Genomic DNA, 25,611 nt, shown 5'->3' on the forward strand with positions numbered 1-25,611 from the left:
TCCAAAACATGTTTATGGGCTGCCAAGCGAGCTCCGTCACTGCAGCTCAGTTATGTGCTTTAAACACTATCTCACAACTGAGAGAACAACTGGATAAAAACAGACTAAAATAATAATTTAAAAATGCATTCATTCCCATGGAGAATTCTACTTAGAATTATCTTAGTTTTGCTAAATTATAAAATGCATTTGAAAGGACAAATGTAAATCCACATCCCCATATGCTCCAATGTATTATTTTTTACTCTGGGGCTAAACTAACCTTTTGGTTTTGAGACTGTATTTCTCAGATGATTAAAAAACACCAGGAGAGAGCATCAGTTGTGCACAGACAGTAACTGAGTTTACAAATAACCTTTCTACTCCTGGATCTTGAGAGTCAGTTTAATTCCAGAGGCTGCTCCATCATGCAGTGTTAGCAGAACTCCTTAAAGAACTTTCTACCAGCTCAGAAATGCTGAAGCTCAGTGCCCTCAGGCCCTTCCATCCCCTGCACTTCTGAGACACCAGAGAAAGGCTCAGGAGGAGACAGGTTGAAAAAACCCCAGTCAAGGATAACAGGAAGTGCAGGAAGAAGGGACTACAAGCATTTGGTTTAGCTTCTTTGACAAACTCTTCTGGAAGGGAAACCTATGCTTCTCACCATCCCATCACAATCTAAGTCTGCTGCATCTGCAGAGGATTGATAATCTAAGCATGGTAACTCTGGGGTTTAGATTTTACATTTCTGTTTATTAGCATTCTGAGAAAGTCTACATCCCAGAACCAAGGGCTATGTAGGACCAAGAGGCTCTTCCCTGTATTGGATGTCTAGGTACAGTCTGCTTAAAAAAAAAAATTAAAAATGTGGTGACGTGGCTCTTTGCTCCCCCTGAGGACCCACTCAAGCTTTTAATTCAGGACAATTGAGATTACTTCCCTTCTGCTTTAGGTTGCAACACCCAAGCACAAATGCAGCTTCCTATGACAAGCTACACCAACACCACTCAGCAGGGACAGTTACAGAACTGAGCTTGTTCACTAAAAGAGGGCAGGTCTGACATTGCAGAGACTGCCTGGGACTGTCCAAACCCAAAACCAAATAGTATAGGACATCCTAGAGTTTTCTCTCTCTCCCTTATCCTTGAATGCAGGGCCTTTCATATTAGAAGACTTTAGGAACATGTTAGGATAAAAAAATGTTAGTGGAAATAATTTAAATGCACAAGGAATTAAGAAAAACAAAGTAAGTTAAATTGTCCTGTATGGGTTCCACATAGCATATGGCAATCCCACAGGGACAGAAGGTGCTCTCTTCAGTCCATGAAATTTGCTTTCAACAATACAAAGAGAACATGAGTGAATGTTGTACAACCGAAATAAGGAAATGTGGTACTTCAGTTATGGACTTCACCATCCACCCATTCCATGTGGTATGTGTAGTCTCAGCCAGCTGGCAGCATGTGAATTAAAACATCAGAATTACCAGCTCCTGTCATTGTAGTCTACTTTTCCCCCACAATTAGGCTTAGAGACTTCAGTGACGTGGGTAGATCAAAATAATTTCTAACTACTTTTGTAATGGTTTAGAATATATTTCATTAGATTTTATCCATAAAAAGTTCATAAAGAGAACAAATGGCTTGAATAAAACTATGTAAGAATATACTCTATAAACATGGAAATAAAATTCAACTCATTTCCTGTCAATACAATTTTTGTATTAAAAGGTTTGCATTCAGGGCTGCAATGTACTCTTGCCAAATGCTCATGCATTCCTAATTAGCCTTCTTTTCAAAACTATTGCACATTGTACCCAGTCTGTTCTTCTCTTTGGTTAGCATTTGACGTAAGGTGTCTCTATTTAGTGACATCAACATCTGCTCTCAGCCAGCTATGCAAATCGATTAGGCCAGTTGTGTCCCTTTTTCTACACATTTGTCTTAATTCTCAGAGATGGAGACATGTAACACACACAATGATACCGTCACTGTGTTCCCTAGACACCAACACAAACCACTATACATTTATTTGTTAGGTTTTTTTCAGTTCTTCATTGAATGCTAAATATAGTGCAAGACCATTGTCACTTAAGAAACCCGCAGTGCACCAGATTTTGTTAGAGCATTCTGTGAATGATATACAGCACCAGTGGTTTGCCTTATGAATTATATTTCCCCATTCTTTTTCACTAGAAAAGGGATATAGAAGGTTTAATATAGGCATGTATTTTGAACAGCCAAGTAAACAGGAAAGAAACCATCTACAGAAGGAAAATGCCAATACTTATAATTTGGAATAAAAATTAAATATCTACATTTTTTTTCAGAGGATTATATTTCCACAATGCTTTAGTTTTCAATCTAATTATGTGTAGGATATTGGCTTTTGCATTTCCCTGCTTCCATATTTAATCTTGTTAATTACAAGACCCTAATTTTCTCCACCTCACTCCAAAACAGAATATCATTTTAGGTGCAAAGAGTCCTCCAGAGGTCATCCAGTCCAAACTCCTCCTCAATGCAGAGCTAACTTCAAAGCTAGATCTGGTTAAGGACAATCAGTCCACAATCTCCAATCCACATGTTCCATTGCTTAGCCACTCACTATGCAAATGGCTTTTTTTACAACAGTGAGAAAATTTTTTCTTTACACCTTCCTTGCTGCTACTTGTGACTGCTGCCTTTTGTCCTTTTGTTGCATGGAGAAGATCTGGTTTCCCCAAAACCCCTTGTGACTACCTGAGGTAGTAATGAGATGCCCTCTTAACCTTCTCTTCTCCAGGCTAGATAAGCAGCTCGCTCAGTGTGTCTGTGCGCATCTCATGTTTCAGTTCCCCCACAGTATCAGCAGCCCTTGGTTCAGGGCACTATTATCATTAGCAGCACTGTCTTCAGTTGGTCAATCTCTCTTTAGAACAGTGAAGCCTGAGCAGAGTTTCTCAGCAGCCACCTCACAAGTGCCCAGCAGAGGGGAATAAGCCCTGCCCTCACCCTCCTCACTGCTCTCAGCCTCAGGCAGCCCTGGACATGGCTGTCCCCACTGATGGAAGGGCACTCAGCCGAGCCAGGTATGTCCCAGCCTGTTCACCTGTACTGTCACAGTCTCTCTGATGGCCCTTAAACTCTGATAAACAGCCTTTGCTGGCATCCTTCTCTTTCTACAGACTGCGGGGTCTGGTCTTAAAAGGGAGTGGATCCACTTGAACAGTTCCAATCTGCAAAGTTAGGTGTACCAGGATACAATTAAGCAAAACAAAATTTTGGCTTAATAAGAAGAACAGCAAGAGAAACAGCTGAGCAGTTATATAAGAGTCTCCCAAGGGAAGAAGTGGCAGAGTTATGGCTCACTGCACTCCCAACCCAGAGAGGATGAGGCTGTTTTAAGAATTGGTTCTATGGCAGAGTTTTGTATCACATGTGTAATCTCTTCTAATGGGAGCAATTTTGCAACAGCTTGTATTTGCTATATTCCACACTTCTCGCTCCTCAGGATTACAATATGGATACAAAAGATTTCATCAACTTATAAAAACACGTCCAAAAAAACCTCCCAAACCTAAATAGAAAAAAACTGACTAGTAGGAGGATTTCTTCTTGACTGTGTCATTTTGCTGTTTGGCAAGGGAATGAATCTGGAAGTAATAGTGCTGGCATCTGCATAACTGTTCAGAGCTTCTTAAAATGTTTCTGCCATCTAATCAGATGTTAATGGAATGGAAAGAACTCCTTTGTGGAATGAAATAAGAGTCATAGCAAACAGTCAGCTGGGGAAGATTTTCTGTCTGTCTGTCTGACCTTGTGGCTAGCTGTCAGTCTCCATCTCTTCTCTATATAGATCAGTCAAAATTCACTTGTCTCTGAGAACTGAGTTTCCAAAAGACTTGAAACATCTTTATACTACAGCTACAGAAGGTTTTCAATGACATACACAGTCTTTGCTTCTTACTCTTGATCTAAGCTATTGAGCTTTAAAAACCGTATATAAATGATCAGCCCTTTTTATTCCAAGCATTCTAAATGTTCTCTCTGCCTTTTGAGGATTGCATTAATCACTAATAAAGGCTAGGAGATTTAAACACAGGAGGATACAAAATGTAGACCAAATTTTAGAAGCTAAAATATTGGTCAAAGATTTCAGAAATTCCACAGGAGCAATACACAAATAGAGATCTCTGCAACAATGTGCCACCCCTGCTTGGAGTTGCTTCTATTGGTGGTATAAAGAGATGATGAGGACAAGTCTTGAACACAGACCTCTAGTTACAGGAACTGGAAAACGTTGGGTAGGGTGAGGGGAAGAAAAACAAAGTGGATTTTGTTGCTTTTTTCACAGTTGCCAAAGCCTAGTGTTACTGGTCTCTGAATCATTGCTTATATACAAGAGCAGCAGCCACCAGCCATACTCTGATCTTTATAGGCTGGCAAACCTACAGAGCAGGATTAAGTAGAAGAATCAAAGGCAGCTTAATCTCATCATCACTGATGTTAGAGAAACAGCCCTATTAGCTACAACTTACTCCTCTGTACCTCTGTCCCATAGTGAGCTAGACATGAAAGTAAGACCCAGTTATGGTTTTAAGAGCCTGATATAAATCCTTCTGAAAGAGTTGAGGAAAAGCTTCCAGGGACTCCTCCGGGCTTCAGTTTGGGGAGTAATTCAAGAAGAAAAAGTCCACAGAATTAGTTGCTACATGCCTGTCCTAGAAAGATGATAACTTAAAGCAGCTGAAACAAAACAGAAATGAATGATGCACCTGTAACTTCACTATTTTTTCACTAGGTTATTCAAAGAGTGTGCTTATTTGGATTACAATCCCCCCCAAGATTACAGTACAATTCTTCATTTATTTTGAACAGTGTGATTCTACACAGTAACAACACTGTGGGATTTTATGAATTCAAGACTAAAATTCAAACTTTGTTACATTCTCTGTATTTTATACCTTGGAACTACTCACTTTTTGAAAGAGAAAGCTTTTCCAGGAAGGTAAGACCTTGTGCCTCTTACCACCACCTTACCCCAGTTTACTGACATGATTTAGTCACACTAGCAAAGACTGCCTTGCAAAGCCTGTATTTTTACAACACAACAAATTCATTGGGTGAAACTGGATTAGATCAACACAAGGTTTCTACTTTCCAAACACCACTCATGTATTTTAGTGGTTTACTTCAATATGCTAAACAAATTTAGTTCCAATTTTTTTTTTGTTTCCCTAATGAGTTAAGATCATAAACCATATGCAAAAAGAATATTACCAGAGTTGGTTCTGATGGATATCTTTCACTCCCTGAAACACTTCCTATAAATTCTAGAAAAATGGTGTAGCTGAAGGATAATGGTAATTGCAGAAATTGCAGAAGAATGCACACAAGTGATCCATACAAGAAAACACACACGAGTGATTCCAAGTCTAAGCAGCAGGCAATAAAGACAGTTTGCATGTTTCACCACAGGCTGCTTGATGAGACTTCCCTAATTATGTTTATTAGGAATAGTTTCCAAGAAGGATTTTGTTCTTTTAAATGCTACCATTCAAAAGCTATCAACCATGAAATCACATACTTCTTGCATATATTTGCAGTTTTCACAGAGGGTGTAGGACTACTTCCAGGATCTGCCTGAGAAGTATCACTGTTACACGTTTGAACTACAGATTAGGCACAAATCAGAGAACTTAAAGGAGTGTGTGTATACTGTGTAATTTGCAAAGTGCTTAGTAAAAGACATCACCTTCCAATTACACTTATAACTGCAGCATTTAAATATGTCAGGAACAGACTATACCTTTGTAAAATTAAAAACAAACTAGAACCAGCCATTGCAGTGGTTTTGAAGCTAATCAGGCATCCAGGGAGCTTTAACAAAATCAAAGATATTCTAGTGCCTTGAAATTTCTCATCCACTCATTGGCTGAAAGTCATATTGCCAAAGCACCACAAATTCTACTAGAAGGGGTTTTTTTCTCTTTCAACAAAGTAGCAAGACATGTAGCATTCTATTTTTAAAGTCTTTTCTGAGTCAAGCAAGAGTTCTTTTCCTGGGTAACAGGAGAAGAGAAGAACTATAAAGGTATTAATCTTATTTACCCCCATACATACATCCATCTCAAGTGTAAACTGCACCTGTTGCTCAGGACAATTACTGGGACGCCTGCCCATGCTGAGCACATCTAGGAGACCATGCAGAAGCAAATTCTACCACTGAGAAAGCAGCTGAAAACAAAAAGCAGCTAAAGATCAGGTACTGGTACCATACTATGTTTTTGTTACTGCAAATCCTCATTTTGAGGGTACTAGGACCTTGCTTCCAGAGGTGTGAGAGACAGGTAATTCCAGCTGATAAGAATTCTGATGTAACAGCACTGATTTTATATCCCAGCTTTGATTTCTTATGTTGGGTACCTTGATTTTTAAGCTCCCTGAATTAATGGACATTTCAGAACTGCATAATTTCTTTCTTCTTTCTCACCTAACTGTAACAAATTGTTCCTGATTCTACATAGGTGTTGTGAAAAAGTTATTCTTCTTTATGTAAAGCACAGCAAATCCCATGAAAAAGTCAGAAACATGGATTTCAACAGTATGATAAATAGTGCTAGAGAACATAAATTTAATTACAAAGATCAAAAGCAACAAACAGCAACACTGCCCTTCCTCTCACCCACACAAGGCAGTCCTTGTTTCTAATCTCTAGTCATAAGCAGTCATAAGTCTGAGAAGAACTAGTTCAAGCAGTTTTAAAATTTAAAATTTTCTCTGACAAATTTAATTCTGTTGAAGGTTACTTTTGCACACACACCCCTCTGCTGGCTTTGCACAGTCCAGAACTTTGTATTTACCATTCTGAATTGTCAGATATATTCAAGTGCCAGATTGCACTGTAGAGGCAGTAGCTATTTTATTCCACTGACTGTGAAGACACTAATCTCTGAGAGAGCAGTAGCTTCTTTACCCAGACAGCTAAATTTACTACTACTTGTCTCATAATACCTCAAGTGACACAGAAGCCCAAAAGCAAATAAGCTTTGACTGGGATATTAAGGAGTAAATAACACCTCTACAAAGACACACCTTCCAGAGAGGCAGCATTTTCTGATTCAAGCACATACCCATCCACAAGTTAGCTTTTTTCAGACCTGCAGATATATTCACTTTGAGAAGTAAGACCAAATCAGAGAAACAACAGGAAAAGGTGTGGAAACAGCAAGTTTCTGAGAATATTGTTCTGTAATTTACCTACATGAGTTATACACGTTACTCGGAAATCCATTTTAAAACAGTCTGGGAAGCAAGGCTTGACACTGGGAGCAGAGGGGAAAAGAGAAATTTGGATTCTTGGGTGTGCCATTTCTCTCAATAGGTACTTTTTGATGGTGAGATCAGTCAATGCATATTAAATAACTCATAGCATCACTGTCCTGGTTTCAGCTGGACTAGAGTTAATTTTCCTCCTGGTTGCTGGTACAGAGCTGTGTTTTGGACTCACTATGAGAACGCTGATGACGCACGGGTGTTGTAGGTGTTGCTTGGTAGTGCTCACTCCAAACTGAGACATCTCAGTGCTCTGCCAGTGAGCAGGTACACCAGAAGCTGAGGGGGAGCAGGGCAGGACAGGTGACCCAAACTGCCCAAAGGGACATTCCATACCCTAAAAGGTCATGTCCAGTGTATAAATTGGGGGAATCAACTGGGAGCTGCCAATTGCTGCTGGGTCTCAGCCAGCACATGTGCACCATCTGTTTTTCTGGGGTTTTATTTCTCTCCCTTTCTTTTCTCTCCCTTTTAATTCCAATGATTATCATATTTTATTTCAATTATTAAACAGTCCTTAGCCCACAGGTTTTACCTTTTTGTACATAAGCAAGCAACTACATGGTACTTAGCTTCTGGCTGGGGTTAAACCATGACAATCACAACTTGCATATGTGTAATAGTGTATACTGGCTTTCAGGAACTGCATTGCCTATAAAATGGCTTCTATTTTTATTCACAAAGTATATGTTTGTCTTTGATGATGTCCTGAAAGGGGCTCATTAAATTACTAATGTAACTATTAAAGCTATTAAATTACCAATTTTGAGGGATCAATTCAAAGCACATTGAGATAAGCATAAATCCAAAGTAAACCAAGTGTCTCTTCACTTCATTGACCCTCCTATGAGGCTCTGAATGCTAAAAATGTCTTTCTCCTGACAAGATTAACCCCTTCATTGTATAATCCTCCCTGGCCAAAACAGTGGAAGTAGCTGCTCCGAGGGCTCACAGAATGTTCTGCTTGGTAGTACACAATGATGGGGGGAGGAGGGATGCTTGGTTTGTGTTTACTTTTAGAGCCCGGGGGGGAGATTGCTCCCTAAGCTTCCTGACAAGATGTTTATTTTTATTCACATTGTCAGTATGTTTTCCCATGAACAAATATTTATACTTCAGAGGAAATGTTTCAGTGACATGTTTCAGACAGGATAAGCAATGTTCACTTCCCTTCCTTTTATTATGAGAAACCAATTTTGCTTACAAGAGGAAGTAAATAAATCAATTCCCCAGAGATGCCTGGGAAGGGGTAATTCTTGCAGGGAACCCGTCTTGAAAATACATGCAGTATGACATTAGGTCAGTATTAGCTGACCTGTAGAGGTTTCATTTGCAATTGCAAGAAATGAACACATCAGAGATTTATTGTTTCCTTTGTTTAGAGAAATAGACCATTCCTGTGCAATCCTGTCTTAATTAAAACATTCTCCCTTCTGACAAATTTTAGTAGCGTCTTATGTCCCTATCTGCACTATTATAATGTACATTTAATACATATGGAAAGCTATAAATCCATATTTTGTTAATACTTCTAAACATGTAACAGACTGAGAAGGCCAGTGGATGAAAATAACCTACTTTCATTGATTATTTCAAATTGTGACCAGAGGGTTTGACTCTATGATCTCCAGAGGTTCCTTACAACCTGAATTTTCCCTGATCCTAAATTAAGGACATGTATTTGGTTTAACTAACTTACATACTTACCACAGGAACTGTGAAGATCTGGCTGTGATGCTTGACAAAAGCAATATAAATATACACCTGTAGCTCGGGCTGGCAAAAGCCCCACTTTTCCCTAGGCTGCCTAGTGCAGAACTGAGAAAGCTGCCTGGATGCATGGAAAAGTGCAGGTTTGTGGTGCAAACTCTTCCTTCATCCCAGGATCTCGCTCATTTCCTGCACCTGCAGTTAGTCTGTGTGAGTATTCACTCTTGAAAATCAGACTTTGCAGCTTCCGTTTCTTTGATGCTTGGAAAAAAGCCTGACATTGGGTCAAAAGCTACTCTGTGCAGAAGCTGCTCATTACCAGCCCTGCAACACCAACATTTGTTTTTATCTGCTGGAATATCAGAACAAAGCTGACTAATCCTGTAAATGAAACTATTATTTGTAGGACTTTTCAGTTAAGACTTTTGGTACAAAGTTTGCCAAGACACAGATGTTATAACTCTAAAATACTTGACCAAAAGCTGCTGGTCAGAAGAGCAGTGGTAACAAGCAACACTAAGTGAAACAAGCCAGTTTTTTTTTTATTTCTCCCTGTCAATACTTACCTCACAGGAGAAAATGTTCACATCCATTTTTAGCAGCTTGATCGAAAGCAGAATGTCATTAAAAATACTTCATGTCTTTCTCTTAACGTGGCACTCCTAAGGAGGAAAGAAGGAAAAAAAAAAGAATAAACTTTACTATTTACAACCTAAAATTACAACACATGCAATAGCAACAACATCTTTTATGATGCATTTTATATTGAAAAACAGGCCTGCTTGGTCAACAAAACAGTCTTTTAAAGTTTCAAACAAGTAAACTGTGAATCTTCACTAAAACTCTTTGCTCCAATGCAGTGAAGAAATCATGGGTAGCTTGATGAGCTTTTGGGCATAACTGGAGATTGACACAACTCTGTCAAATGAAGCTTTTTCATGAATAATTTCCTTATGGATTTAGATTTAAAAAAAAACCCAAACCACCTTAGGTGTCAGAAGCTAACACTGCTGTATCCCAGTTAAACAGCTCCTCTCTCTTAGGCAACAGACTCTGAGGAGGGATTTTTTGGCTACCTTCAAGGTGACAAGACTCTAAAATATGAGCTGACAGCCTGATGACACATGAACTGGGAATTCTTGTTGCTTCCCCCCTTTGATAACAAATGAAATTAACTATAAATGTCCTTCATTGGGTTTGGTAAATGCCTGCTTTATTGTGGCTTGGTTCCCATCCAGGAGCAAGGTGAAGGTTTTCCAAGAACCGAAGGTGGGAATAACATTGATTTCACCTCAGATGCTGCCTCAAAAGCAAAGCTCAGGGGCACAAGTAGGTTTCAGAGGTTCAGGCCAGCTTGAATAGCAGCAGTGAAATGCAGAGTCTTCAAATGAACAGAGTAGTGGCCCACTGGGCACTTCTCCCTTCTTATCAGGATCACTTCAGAACTGAATTTAAACTGAAGTTAATTTCTCACAGAAGTTACAACCTTCTGTAGATACCCAGCACAACACAAGAGAGAGAGCAAACAGAAAATGAAGTAACACTTTATTCCACCTTTGTGGAATATACAAGCCACAAGAATTGAGACTAGCGCTAGAGGCATGATGTTTATGTCCTCTAAGAGTCCTGCCCTTCCCTTTGCTACTTATCAATAAGCATTTTAGTGGCAAAGACATATCAGTCTTCCTGAACTGCCATGCTTCATGCAGCTACTACTGTGGAGAATCTTCTCACCATCTTTTCTACTGTGCTCACCCTTACTTCTTCCAAGGCAGGCCCACACAGCTCCCTTCGTAAGCCCCACAATAACAGCTTTAACCCACAATTAAACAGCTCCCCAAATTATTAATTAGTGACATTAGCATACTCAGGGTTCTAAAACTGTTCAAATAGATACCTTATGTGATACCGTACCATTTGTAACTGTTTACTTGTTTCTTGAGTATTGATGGCAGATCAGAAGTTACTTGCAGCTTCTTTCAGAACATTTCTTTTCATAAAAACCAAACTAAAAAAAGGGCATCTGGTTTATCTGATCATAAACACAGAGCTTTCTATGTTTTTACTTTACTGAGATCTCATTTGCTTCTAACAGCCTTTCTCTGCTTCACCCTCATTAAAATCTACAGATATGACCTCCAAGGATATATCAAGATCCTTCTTACTCTCACACAGACATGTAAAGCCCTTCCACAAGCTCATTCACAATTCTTTTTCATCAATCATTAATCATTTACATTATTGTCCTATTAAAGGCCACATTAAGACTCTCCTGCTTGCTGGGATATTTTTTACGTTGTTATGCTGTAAAGTGAGACCAGTTGTTTGAAGAACGTAAGCAGATAGAAATGTAGCTAAACCTGATTTTCATCATTACTAAAGCATAAGCCTAAAAGTTCCACTTCACAGATAAAAGTTTATGGCCTTCATCCCCCTGCCCCTCAGTCTTCCACTTTCTGGTTTTGAAGATAGCTGAGTTCTTGATTAGCATTGTTCTACCCTATTACAACTCCAAATACAAACATCTCTCATACCATGGTAGTGGACGCAGATCTCTCTCTGTGATGATGATCTGCACTCAGAGGAACACAGCAGCTAAACCTTACATGCACCTTCCTTCCCAGAGTCTGGAGGAGCTCACAGCTCAGAAGAGAGCTGCCTTGCTGTGACCCTCACCCTGTGTGCCTGCAGAGAAAGCATCAGCTCTGGCAGTGGCGGTGCACTTCCTTCTCTCTCCCATCTGCTCTGCACCCAGGCAGGCAGTACCTGAGCTAATGCTCACCCACAGCAACGAGCACACCGTGTGTGCAGGACGTGCAGCAAGGTCACCGTGGGCTGAGGGAAACTAAAACCTGCTGGAACACACAGTAATTCACTGAGGGATGTACTTGCATGGTGTAATTCTCCAAAGAGGGGGATTTCTTTTAAATAGGCAGGTGAGGAACAGAACACCTGCTGCAGGTTGGCAAGTGAAACATTTGCAGTGCAAACCAGGCCCAGAAGGATCACAAGGGAGGCCAGGTGGAACACTGGGCTCCCTGGATGACTCCTTGTGTCCAACAGTCATGTCTAATCTGGTTTAGAAGCCTCTTATGTGATGGACAAGACACTCCTCATACACACGGACACTACAGAAAACTCAAGAAATCTCAGCCCGGTTTTTCCCTCAAATCCACTTCAGCTTCAAATTTGTGTTGTTCAGAAGCCTTAGCTAATCCAGTCTTTGCCCCACTCCTGTTTGGTTTGTTGGGGATTTCTATCATTATTATTATTATTACCAAACTAACAATATTGCAGAATTTTATCCTCTCAAGTTTTTTTACAAGCTTCCTTTAACTGGCCCATCACCTCTGTGCATTGGTTTCAGTTTCTGTAACACCACAAATTCACAAATTCACAAATTCACATCTGCCCCAAGTCTCTTCAACAAACCGTGAGGGATTACATGGAAGAAAAGCGCTTTTAAGCCTTATGTTTCTGACTTGCTTAATATGGTCTCTCTTCAAACTTTTGCCTTTAAAAGTTCAAATACTGGGAGAAATTTAAGTAGAAAAAAGACCAGAACCTTAGTTCACTGTTGTAATCTTTACTATGACACACCTCACTTGCTCTACATTACATGGTTGAACAGACAGTAGAAATGTTACTTCCCATTGATACCTAAACCAACATTTCCTCTCAACGTACATTCAAACCTTTAATGTTGCTGGATAAACAGCAAATGCAAGTGTTTTGCCCTCTCTAGTTCAGTTTTGGTATGTTTTTTCTGGGATCTCTAAGAGAAACAGGAACTTTTTCCTGTATTGATTACACAGACAACAACATGATGAAGTGTGATACAAATATTTCCATTTAACTAAGTACAAATGACAACATTGGGTGTGAAGTTGACAATCAGGTTCTAAAAGAGGATGGGATATTATGACTGCCACTAGCCCTATCTTAAGAGCACCCCCAACAACTCAGTTAAACAGCTGCTAAACGAAAGCGCAAGTAACTAAAGCTCAGCTTTCCTATGCTCCCCAAATAGGGAAAAGGTTTTCCCTTTTGTCATTCCTTTTTTCCAAGAGCTGCAGAAGAGTTGGGCTAGGTATGGCCTCCTGCTTCTCCCCAGAGGTTCTCAACAACTGTAAGGAAGAGAAAGAGCTCTTGAACGTCATTCTCCTGCTAGCTCCTTTAGGGAGGCACGTCCTTCTTTATAACCAGCTCCTCCTGTATCCAGCTCTCTACATGCATTTGCACTCTGTACCAATTACAAATTTCATTCTTGTTATGCAGAGGACCATTAATAATTTAAGATTAAAAAGGAACCTAAGGGCAGGAATATTCCATTTCTGCTCACGAGATAGATGGTACGCTGCTAGTACGTCAACTCAAGTTATCTTTGTGCATGCTATGTTAATTCAGCAAATTGCTTTTCAAACAAAGTGCATGTAGAAAGTGCCTGGAGATTCTACACGAGAAGAAAGTTTCATTTCTATGGCAAATGCGCCAAACCCATACCCAGAAAGTGAAATACAAAGAGAATTTAGTTTTGCCCGTTTAGTTTTCACAAACAGGAGTTAGCCAAGATGAATTTTGTACAGAAGTCCTCTGCAAGAGCACGTAAAAGTCATGCCAGATGTAGTGATAAATACCCAGCGCCCTGCGTGCACCGTGAGAAACCAGGCAATCAGCGAACACGTCTAACGGTATGGAACGGCTCAGGAGCGATGCAGCAGGACCGCCTGACACCCGAGCGAGCCGTCAGCATTTCTGACCTTACCGCCGAAGGGAACGGGACATCAGGGCGAGGCGGGCAGGTGCGGAGTCCGTCCTGGAGCGGGAGCCGGGGGCTCCTGTCAGGAGCCGGCCTGGAACGGGGAGCGCCCCCGGCCCGCCGGTCCCAGCCCCGCGGTGCCCCAGCCACCCGCCGCTCCTTCCTCCGCCGCAGCTCCCACGGCGCCCGGCCCCGCTGGGTCACCCACAGCGACCGGCGGCGGCGTCTGCCCGTCCCGCGCCCGCCCCGGGGCCGCAGCGTCTCACTCACCTGAGGGCGGAGCGGGACCGCCTGGGGACAAGACACAAGTGACGCTCAGCGGGGTGCGGAGGGCGGTGCGGTGTCTCGGGTGCGGTGCCGTCCCGCCCTGCGGTGCCGTGCCGTTCTCTGCCGTGCCGTTCTGTTCTGTTCTGTGCCGTCCTGTTTTGTGCCGTTCTGTTCTGTGCCGTGCCGTTCTGTGCCGTGCCCAGCGCGGAGCGGGCGCGCGCGTCCCAGCCAACCAGCGCCGTCACGTGAGCGCGCCCCGGCACGCGGCGCTGCTGCCGCGGCCGTTACAGCGGCGCGCGCGCGGCGGCGGCGGGAAGGGCGCGCGCCGCTCCGCTCTGCTCTGAGGGGCCGGGGGTCGCCGCGCCCCTCACGGGGCTCTGGGGCTGCCGGCGGCGGCGGCGCGCTCGCCCTTCCTGCCCTCGGGAGAGAGCGTTTCCAGGAATTGAGGGGCTGCGGAGGCAGGAAATCCTGCGGGGCCCCGTGCGGGGAGCGGCCGCAATGGCATCACCTCCGTGCGCGAGAGGGTGGGGTCCCCAGCCGCCTCCTCCCTGCTCCGTGTGAGCATCTGCACGATGAAATGTGGATCAAGGTGTGTGCGCCTCCCTGAATTGTGAATACTCCTGTGTTTAACATTGCTGACGAGTAAATCCCACCGCACTGCTCGCCTCAGATTCCCACACAGAACTTTCGTGCCGAATCGTAGATAAAAAAAAACGTTAAGCCTGTTTTCCGCTCAGGATGCTTTCCCTTACACTGCCCTCAGGGTGTCTGACCTCTCTATCAATAATATGCTAAGAGAAGTCTTTAAAAGAATAATAGCGGGACACCGTAAATAATCCAGCTCCGTCAGGCATTTAAAACGGTTGGAGAACGTATTGCTGAAGTACGTAGGTAAATTTGATGAGCGGCCCAGTAGCCTGGTGTTAAAGGAATTTTCTGCTTACTCAGGGTCTTGGACTCAGTTTTCTACCCTGGGTCATCCTGTGCTGTTGAGGAGGATTTGGGGGGACTGCGGGGGCCAGGCACTTGGCCCTTGTGCCAGTGCTTCACATCGGTGATGTTTAGTGGTGGTCACGGGGAGTTTCTGACACCACAGCCCTTCTGGAAGGGGAAGGGCTGAGACACAGGGCCTAAGGACAGCAGGAGCCAGCAGTAATGCAGGTAGAGAGGCCGGCTGGGCTTGCAGCCAAGCTGCTCTCCTATCTCAATGGCAGAGATCAGGCATTCTGTACAGAACTAATGAATCTAGCCCCCATATCACAAAAACCATAAGAGAAGCAGGGTTCGTTGAATCTGCTCTCTTCCTTTGATGATTTTCATTTCATGTGCTTCCCTGTGGAGTCATGAAAGCTTGAAATATACCTGCTGTATACTGTATAATAGTGAAATATACGTGCATGCTGTATCAGGATGCTGAATTGTGCAGCAGGGGGAATTAGCCTGTGTAGAGCTTTGTGATGCCAAGGAAAGACTGCCTTCAGCACATAAATCAGCTTTAGACTACTATCAAACACTAGCATACCCTGTGTTTTACATTTCTAAAAGAAATGTGGGAGAATGATCATAGGATTTCAGGAGCTGAGCCTTTAAAATAAATGGCACTGGTATTCTGAAGCCCTCATTAAGTGGACAGAAACTGTTAGCAACTTGGCTAAATGTAAAGTTTAGAATAAATGACTGAAAGATAATGACTTTTGTTACATATGTAGTACCAAGGACAAAGAAAGATTGCTAGGCCATAGTTACTCCCCAAAATTGGAAGGATTATTTTATTTGGGAAGAATTTATACAGAGACCTGGTAACTCATATTTAGAGCCCCAATGAGGATGCCTCCACCATGCTTCCACAGTATTTGCGTGCAGATTTGTATAGTTGTGCAATTTCACTCTGTACAAACAAACTGTCTAAATTCCTGTAATTTGTGCTGGAAACACACTATCATTTGCAAGGCAATTGGAGCAGACAGCTGAGCTCACAAGGGTTATCATCTGCATCTGTTCAGAGGACAGCCTCCAACCTTGTATTGGCTAATATTTTTAGCTTTGCTAACTAAACTGACATGAGATAAAAGTCCACCCACACAACAGGTTATATAGTTTGCTTTAAATCAGCTGTGTTTTGTGAACACTGAATGGCTTGATTCTGTTTCATGTATTTCCTTCAGCACTTCAAAATGGATTTAGGTTGTTTGAAAGGTTCTCAACTGACAATTTTAGAAATTGAACTCTCGTGTTTAATCCCAGACTGAGTCCAACACAAGACAACTTCTCAGCTGTATCAGAGAGGAAACATTGCTAGGCTGAGGATAGTCTCACTTATTTACTTTCTCATGCCAGCAAAGGCAGGATTTCCTGTTTTATCACTGATCTATAGTTACTGGTGTAGGATATTTTCATTATATTAAAATTATGCCTTCAATGTTAAGACTGTATGATTCATTCAGGGAAAAAAAAGCAAGTATTTAGTAAATCACCTGCTCTTTAAGGTATGATAATTCCATTTCAGCCTTAAATTAATTAGGCAGTAGTGTGGAAAGCTAATGATCTTCACAGAACACTTGCTCTCTTTCCACCAACTTTCATTTATAGTCCATATTGATTTCTGAAAAATTAATTTATGCTTTTAATATTGTGCTTGTTTTTGTGCAAAATTACAGGTGTTGCATCTATAAGCAGAGATGGAATGCCATTATCCTTCAAAGTGCATGGAATAGATGAGGAGAAGCTATGTAAGTTCTAGGCTTCCAGGAATGGAAGAACAACAATTTGTGAAATTTGCTGTTAAGAATAATTGTTGGCTGACAGTTGTGTAACTTTTATGATAATATCTCTTGAACCCAGATATAAGACAGACTGATACCAGTCATGATGTTAAGACTGTGATTTTTCCTCATTCACAGGAGATACTGAGGTGACAAAAATGTTTATGATTGTGAGTCTTTTCATTGCTACACCTTTATCAAGCTGCAGTTACATTAGTCTGACTAGAGTAGCTCAGGTGACTCATGGCTTTCATTATATGTCTGAGTTCTTAAAGGGTAAAAGATTTGGGAGAGGTAATTTTTTTCTGCAGAAAAATGAAACAAAATCTGTTTTGTGACAGTAAGTGCATTTGTACTCTTCAGCACTCACTACATAGGATGGAGGTAGATTGTAAGCTTTCTGGAAGTCTCCTCAGCTGTTTCCAACCAGTGCCTTGGAGCAATAGGAGTCACTGGCAGTGAATGGAGCACAGACCTTTGTGCCATGGCAGAGCAGGGAGTGTTCATGTGTTCAGTTCTGCCAAGTGAACTGTGGTGACACAAGAGGTCATATGGGACATTGGGATGAGCAAGTCCTGGGCTTTCCAGACAGGCTTGGAAGCCAATGGCTCATTATGCTACAATTTATTGGGATGTTTTTAATGTTTTATCTGCTATTGTCTTAGGGTTATGACTGTAGTTACTGTATCCCTTTACTGCCACCTTGGTCTGAAACAGACTTCTGGCAGTGGCATCCTCTTGCTGAGGCATCCTCCTCCTGCTCTGCCCAGAGTCCCCAGTCTGGCTTCCATTCCTATTCCCTGTCATTTGGTGTTAGGACAGGTGGAGCTCCTGTTCTCCACATCTGTGTGTGGCAAAGATTGTACTGGCTTTGGAGTTTGCTTCTTTGTCCCAAGAGAGATCAGAATCACTGTCAGGAGCCTTCCTGAGGGCTTTCAGAGGCTTTCTTAGAAGGACCTATTACAGCTTCAATACAACAAATCAGAGGAGTGAGAGGTTTTAGTTCTTCCCTGTGAGGATTTGGCAAGTCCAAACCTAAAACATTGTAAATAGTTCAGTGAGAGCTGTGAGCAGAACAAGAGTCAAATAAAACGTCAGGAGGTACGCTAGAACCTTCTGGTGGAGGTTTATCTCATCCTTATAGAGTGTTATAAAAATAATCTTATAAACACTGAAGCAATCACATGAATCACATTGTGTTCATACTAGACAAACCTACGTAAGACTGGCAGAGGTTTATCTGGGTAAAGATGCTGACTTGGAAACTGTGAGAGAAAAAAGATATCACTGGCAGACTGTTGTAATAGTGAAATATTTTATCCTGAGGAGAAATAGGCTGTGGAAATGTCAAATCTGTATTATAAAAGTAATGCAGAGGGAATCCATTCCTGATTTTGGAAAACCTGAATCTCCCATTTCTTTGTGCTCATAAATATCAGGAGTGAATTGACAGCAGAGATCCTGAGTTCTAGTGGTTCAAACAAATAAACATTTATTAACTCTGGTTTGATGGAAAGTTCCTGTTTATCCAGCATTGCTCAAAATCATGTCTTAATACAGTTCGTTCTTTTTTAATAAAAACACTTATAACCAGCTTGGACAAGGTTTTGAAGAGTACACTCCAAAGAACACTGGAAAAAACAGCAATGCCATGGAAGGAGGATAAAGACAAGCCTTTCCACTGATTTATTTTCACAGTTTTATTAAATGTACTGAATATGTTTAGCCACACTGAACTAATCTTTGGTAAAGCACAAAATTCATCAAGAAAAGCTTGCATGACTTCATAACTACACAAAATTGATCCAGGAAAAAGAGATAATGAACTAATGGAGAATGCTAAACTGTCTGAAGCTTATCCATCCTTATGTTCAGATGTAAAACTGAGGCAGTACAAGAACAGAGTAAAATATTCCTACCTCATCCTCTCCTCTCCTCTCCTCTCCTCTCCTCTCCTCTCCTCTCCCATCCTTTTTCTACACGTGTGACTACAGAGCTCATGGATGAATTGGCTGTAGAGAAGAAGTGGCTCAGTCCCTCCATTTGTGTGTGCTCCTGCAAGGTAAGGGTTTGTGGCTATATAGTTCTCCTGTCTAGCCTGGCTTGCAGAATTTAATCCCCACTTGAAACCCAGATGGATTGCAACACTGCGTCGTGTGTGTGGTTGTTTGCTCTGCCAATACAGAGGATTTGCACCAATGTAGCTGCTTTCCTAACAAATCCTCTGTACAACGAGCCAAGACCTGTGATACCATGTAGGCTTAGTTCTCAACAGCCTTTGACCATAACCTTTCACTGTGTAGCAAATGTGAAATGCTACCAAACTAGAACAGCACAGTTTTGGCCTGCTTGGAAAGCATTTGTGATCAGCTGTAACTCAAAGAGAGCAGGCCCATTGTGAATTAAACACGGTTTTGCTGAAAATGTGTATTGGATTTAATCCAATTACTTATTTGCCAGCACAAATTCTTTTGGTGACCATGAATTTCCAAGAAAAAAGATACAATTGTATCTCCCTTCCTAGATTTAGCACTATTCAAATGTCAAATTGTTTTGTGTGTTTCCACTCCTTATCTTGAAGTCTGCACCAGTGTGGAAGATAGAATGAGCACACCACCTCCAAATCCCTATCATCTAGGCCCAAACCCCTCTTGTGCAGTGTGTGTGGGAGTCTCTCACAAGCATCACAGTCAAAAAGCATATATTTTTGTGATTTATGCATCAGTTCAAACACTGGTTGCTGTAAAAGAATTCCTTGTTTCTATCCTCACAAATACCACTTACAGTACCAAGGAACTTAGGCCAAAACTAGCCAGTCTGTATAACTATAGGAAAAACAGTGCTTTCTGATAGCTCAGTTTATGATATGTCTGCAAAAATGGATGCACACATATATCTGAAATGTAAACACTGGCAATTTTGATAGTTCTCAAGCTGGTCCAATATGTTACAGTAATATGCTTCATTGTTGAGAGTTTGAACCTCATGTGAACCTGTTTTTCTAGACCTGGTAATAGGCTGCCATCCATAAAAGGATATTTAACTGTAAGTAGTATTTTTTCATGCTGTTTAATCTACTTACTCTCTGTTTTCAATTCTTTGTGAAGGGAAACACTCTATGTCACTTTGTCTCCCATTTATCAGCTAAAACAAAATGTAGCTGCTTATATGAAACTTTTCAACAAAAGTTTTTGCTGCTAAAAAGGCCCAAACTCAAACCTCAGGTTTATATGCTACCCTCTGCTGTGTGCTGTAAGTGCCATGGTTCCTCAGAAGCCAAAATCAACACAGCACAAAGCCCTTTCTGAGACCACAGAGGACCTGAGTGCCAAGTAGAAATTCTCCTTTGTTCCATGTGCCCTTGGAATCCTTATTTTGCTGTTAGCTTCTGAGACCCTAAGAAAAGTTAAGAATTATCACCTTGCAGTGTATCCACTAGTGGAGACCAGAGTTGGCTCACTGTAAATAAGAGAGGTCTGCTACAATGGCAGTCAGTAAGTAATCCTTGTGTCTGGATTCAGATTCTTTTAGGGGAATAGAATATAAGAAAAATAAAGGTAGTATGGAAAATAATCTTACCCCTAAGGAGTTGCAGCTGAGCCAATTATTAGAGATTAGAAACAGGCTGGACTTTACCAGGCCACAGCTGTAGCCAATGAGAAGAAGAGTGCTATAAAAGAGTGGATTGGTTGCTTGAGGGGGTACTGGGGTTAGTTGGCTGCTGTGAGAAGAAGGAAGAGTCAGTGCTTTGAGGAGCTGCCTACGAGAAGCATCAAGGAGGTATGAAACTCTTGCAATAAGGAGACAACAGTATGGAACCTTTGCAATACAATGACAACAGATTCTGACTTCTTTGTTCTAGCAAGGTGTTGGATCTGATGGTCTGGACTTTAATTGTTTGTGGAACTGGAGAGTTAAAGAAGATCAAGAAAGAGAATTATGATTTTTTTTTTAATTGCCTCTATATTTAAAGGTTGTGGTATACTGCATGAGAAAACTTTCTCTGCATTTTCCAACAGAGATATTGAAAGTATGCCAGATGTGTTTAAATGAACCTATTAAAAAGTTTGGAAAATTAGGAAATATGAGGAAAAAATCAAGGGAATACTGATTATTGCTTTCAAATCTTTGGACTTGCATATTAATGAAAATGGTTAATTAAATGATGCAAAGCTAGTATTTAATCTGCAGATCTTACTTGGGCTGAAGATCTATGTGTCTTGATAAGCACAGAAAAGTTTTCTTCTAGATATATAACTAGCTCCCATAGCTCAAAAAAAGAAAAATGTGAAGACAATTTTAGTACATACAGAAAATTTTGGCAATGTCCTGTGCTTTGTTACCAATTACTTAGTCTTTTCAGACTGAGTGCATATGGCACTAAACTCAAGAAGATTTTTCATTGTCTCTACAAAGATAAATCACTGTCAGTGGTCCATCACTGTTTCTAGATACTGATTGCTCTTTTGGTAGAACTTTCAGAAAACACCAGAGCATTTGAAGAATCATAGTTTAAAATATTTCAGGGAAATCCAAGTGTCTTGAAACCTGAGAAAGGAGTTGACCAGTTGGTGTAGGCAATGTTGTTATTTGTTACTTGAATTACTTGCTCTTCAGCAGGTTCTTTCACCAGTTTATAAAGAGTTGAGAGACATTTTTGCAGGTATTTGATAGTTTATTTAAGCCTTTACAGGATAATACTTCTTTGTCCATGACATGTTTAGGACTTATGTAAATAATTCAAAGAACTTTTAAGTATTGTACTAGAATTTCTATGTAGTTCAGAGACTATGAACTATTTTTTTCCATTTAGGGAAGTCTATAAATTTAGTGACAAGTGTCTAAGTATTTTTTTGCCCATTCAATTAGAGTCTATTATGAAGAATGTGAGTTTTGAGACCTTCTTGACAGCTTCCATAAAGAATTCTTCATGTTCTGTAGATGCAGAACACTGTCTGTGATGCGATTCCCTCTTTGTAGCCTGGTGTTTGTCACTGCTTAGGATTAACCCCATCCACTGGCATAAAAACCATAAATGGACATTTATGCCTTGCAATAAAACAGTGCATCATTTTATGGAGTTGGAAGTGTACACTAACCAATCCACACAAGATACAGAGGAAAAGAAAGAATAAGATCTGGGCAGAAATGCTGAAGCAGCAAAATAATAATAGAATCATAGAATAGTTTGTGTTAGAAGTGACCTTTAAAGTTGCAACCCACCTGCAGGGACATCTTCAAGTAGATTAGAATGTTCAGAGCTCTGTCCAGCCTGACCATGAATGTTTCCAGGGATGATGCATCCATCACCTGTGGCAGTGTTTTACCACCCTCATTGTAAAAAATATCTACCCTATATCTAGTTCCCTCTTTCAGTTTCAAAACATCACCCCTTGTCCTATCATACAAACCCTACTAAAGTGTTTCTCCCCATTTTTCTTACAAGTCCCATTTAGGTTTTCAAAGGCTACAATTGGGTCTCCTCAAAACCATTTGTTCTCCAGACCAAACAACAACTCCCTCAGCTTTTCCTCATAGGAGAGGTGTTCCATCCTTCTGGTTATTTTTGTGGCCCTCTTCTGGACCCACTCTAGCATGTCCACATCTTTCTTGTGCTGAGAAACCTAAAGGAAGTTCCCTACCTACCAGTTTAGATGGCAGCACCTGGAGTTGCTATGAGAGACTGTTACAAGTTATCTGCATAGATGTCAGTTATCCTAAGGTCCCTAAATAAGCTGAGTCACAGAGCCAAAGGGCTTTTAAGGCTGCCAGTGAATCTTCAACATGTGGTCAGATTCCAAGCTGCAAGGACCAGGCATCTTTGGTGCTACAATCACCAGCAGTGTCTACAGGGCATCAAGATTCAGTTCTCTGGAAAGGGATTTGAACTTGCAGTGATGTGCACTTTCCTTATCTAGTACAGACAAGCAGCACTTCTGCAGGGTCTCGTGTTGAGGCTCCTCATCTCATCAGCAGGTCAGAGACCCTGGTACTGGTAGCAAATCAGTTGCAAAGTCCTAGCCTGGCAAGTAAGGCAGGAATAGGAAATCAGTGTCAGTACTTCAGACTGTAGAAATTTCCTTTCTTTCTAATCCTGAATCTGTTTTGGCTTTTAAAAGATAACATGGTAATCTATCCTGTCATCTGTTTATCCCAGCATTTGTACTGTTACATATTGTGGCTCCTAAGAACAGAATTCCAAGTGGAAAAACTTGACAAAATCTATCATTAAAAACCAGGTTATTTTTAAATTCTGGATTTATTTTGTGGAAAATAGATGACTTCATCTTTTCTTAGTCCAAAGTTGATCTGTGAGGCAAAAATCCCAAACAACTGTAGCCTTAGTGATATGACTGACTTTCTGAATTACCTGGCAAGGGCATTTGTATTTTGGTATTAGTCTGGGCCATTAGTGGAGTAAACAGCAGTTGGTGATTGCTGACTGCAAAATTTGATTCACAGAGTTCATGCATTTATCTGAAAATATTTTAGTTCTTAGGCTATATTTCTGAGCTTTCAATCACTCAATATTTTTTCATTGATATTTGATCCTGTCAGGATTTATTTCCTGAAAGCAAAGACACTGCTGCCCAGATAGTGAGAATAAAAGGGATTCATATCTACTTTTTAGTGGCAGAAGAAAGCAATGAAAGTGAAAAATCCCATAGCACAAATTGGTGTAAATCTGATAAGTTCTGGTGCATGGGGTTTTTTTTGTCTGGAATGACTCTCCTTGATAAACTCAGTGTCTTCAGAAGTTGCTGTATCTAGCAGCTGGAGAAGAGAACTGCAATTTTTGAAACTAGAAGGCTACTAAGGGAGAAAGTCAGTGAGAACTTTGGTGGATCTGCCAGGATGCCTTGTCTAGTTTATGTCTCTTGGGTTACAAGTAGATCTGTGAGTAGCAGAGCTAAGGAAGATACAATTTCATATTTGCATCTTCTGGGGATCTAATGGTGTCTGCACCATGGCTAAACTTTAGTGTACAGTTGGCATAGGCTGAAATGGTGAGATATTTGGGTAGGACTAGATATGTGCATATAAAGAAATTGTCATGCCATGAGAGTGATGGTTTATTAAGGAGTTATTTTCTTACTAGCCTGGTTTTCTGTGGAATATACTGTGTCTTACTTCTCTGCTGCATAATGGATTTGGGCATCTGGGATAAAGCTTTTTTTTTTTCCTTCTGTCCCCTCTTAGAATGCAGCAGCCTGCCAAGTAGTTTAGGTATAAATAAGGGTTCTGCCATAGGCTCCATTTGCCATTAGTTCAAATGCTGTCTTGGGCCAATGGAGTTACATTGCTTTTGGTACTGGAACAGTGTAGCCTTCCTGGAAATTTGTGGTGCTGATTTCCTGTCCTGTTCTGTGGGGAAAACTGGCCTGTTCTTAAGGCTTTTTATTTTCAGCTGATGCACAAATGCAGGCATTGTCTCAGTCCTAAAAGATTTAGCAGGACAACTTTCTTAAGGAAAGATTTACCAGTATGAATAAATGAAATACATTGGGTTTGTGAGAATTTATGCCCAGAGTTTAGAAATGAAGTGTGATAAAGTCACTGTGGGTTGAAGGTAAAATAAGGTGTATCATAAACAAGGACTTGACTGTTTAGCAATGCCTGTATATATGAAACATTTCATTTCAGTTCATTTAAAGCCCTGCATTTTGCTGCCTCAGTGTTCACTTTTTTCCTGACCTGTAAATCATAGGGTGAGTGTTTGAAGGAGATCATATGTCTCAGAGCATGCAGGTGAATGGAAGGTTAAACATCGTGACTGGCATTCAGGTGACTCTTGTGCAATCAATCCCAGTGATATGATACTCAGTTAAAAAAACTGACAGTCATGAGGAGAGAAAAAGGGAGGAGGAAGATGAAGAAGAGGCTCTTGAATGTGTTCTCAAACATTGCATTGAAAGAAAAAAAATAGGTGGTCTTTAATTTTTGGCTGCAGCTGGGTCTCTGCAGGTATGAGCATGTGCTGAGTGCTTACCCAAATGCTCAGGAGCACAGGGCTGCAGTCCAGGATCCCCTGTTCCCATTCTTCCTGAGGTAGAAGGCCAAGGGGGAGGGAGCCAGGAGCATGGCTGTATCCCATCAAACAGTGGCTGTTTCTTTGCATGGTCACAGAAGAGCCAAATGTATTTTATGCATCTTGTGCTATCTGGCGAAACAGGGCAGTATAACAAGAAAGAAAACATGGTATGTTTTTCTGATGCATCAAAGATTTTGATCTTCATAAATACATAAGGAATCCAATGTTTAGATAGTCCAAGGAAGGTTCTAAGAGGGATTTATAAATTTGGTTCAGCATGGATCTCAGGGTTTAATGGGCCAGCTCTAGCAATGGCATCCAAAGAGGTATCTTGTACAGTAGCTAAAATAAATTAGTTTAAACCTTAGCCTGAGAGACAGAAAATCCCTTTACATTCTTTTCCAGTTACTGTTTCAGTGAAGCGCTCTCAGCATATTGGTAGCTTCCTGATGGTTAGCACAGATTTCATATTCTTGCCATTATGTTCACAAATGTATACTTGATTGGGAAAGTCTTTCTGAGGGAGAAGAGGTAGTGGAGGGTGTTAGTGGAGGAGGCATGAAACTTCATATGAAACTTCATATTTCCACAGGCCTTTGGAGGGATACCAAGAGGGATTTAAAATCTGAGGGAAGGTAGGAGACAGAGGCAGCTATGGATGACAATGCACTTAAGCACTTTCACAGTTCTGTACAAGAAGTAAGAGGTACAAAAATAAAGGCATGGACCCAAAGTGATGGATCATCAAGTATATTATCCTCTTAAAAGTGAAGGATGGCCTATGCC

The 25,611-nt window shown here is 41.0% G+C and overlaps 1 protein-coding gene across 1 annotated transcript in view; it reads right to left on the reverse strand.

Moving 5' to 3' along the window:
- Positions 1-14,511, reverse strand: part of RHOBTB1 (Rho related BTB domain containing 1) — a 48,496-nt gene extending 33,985 nt beyond the window's left edge. The window contains exons 1-2 of the mRNA XM_077183384.1: positions 14,035-14,511; positions 9,572-9,667 (exon numbers count right to left, since the gene is read on the reverse strand). The gene's annotated coding sequence lies outside the window, so the exon portion shown is untranslated. The remainder of the gene's footprint in view (positions 1-9,571; positions 9,668-14,034) is intronic.
- Between the last annotated feature and the right edge of the window lie 11,100 nt (positions 14,512-25,611).

The sequence above is a fragment of the Agelaius phoeniceus genome, chromosome 9 (genome assembly GCF_051311805.1).
Source record: "Agelaius phoeniceus isolate bAgePho1 chromosome 9, bAgePho1.hap1, whole genome shotgun sequence".
Classification (NCBI taxonomy): Eukaryota; Metazoa; Chordata; class Aves; order Passeriformes; family Icteridae; genus Agelaius; species Agelaius phoeniceus.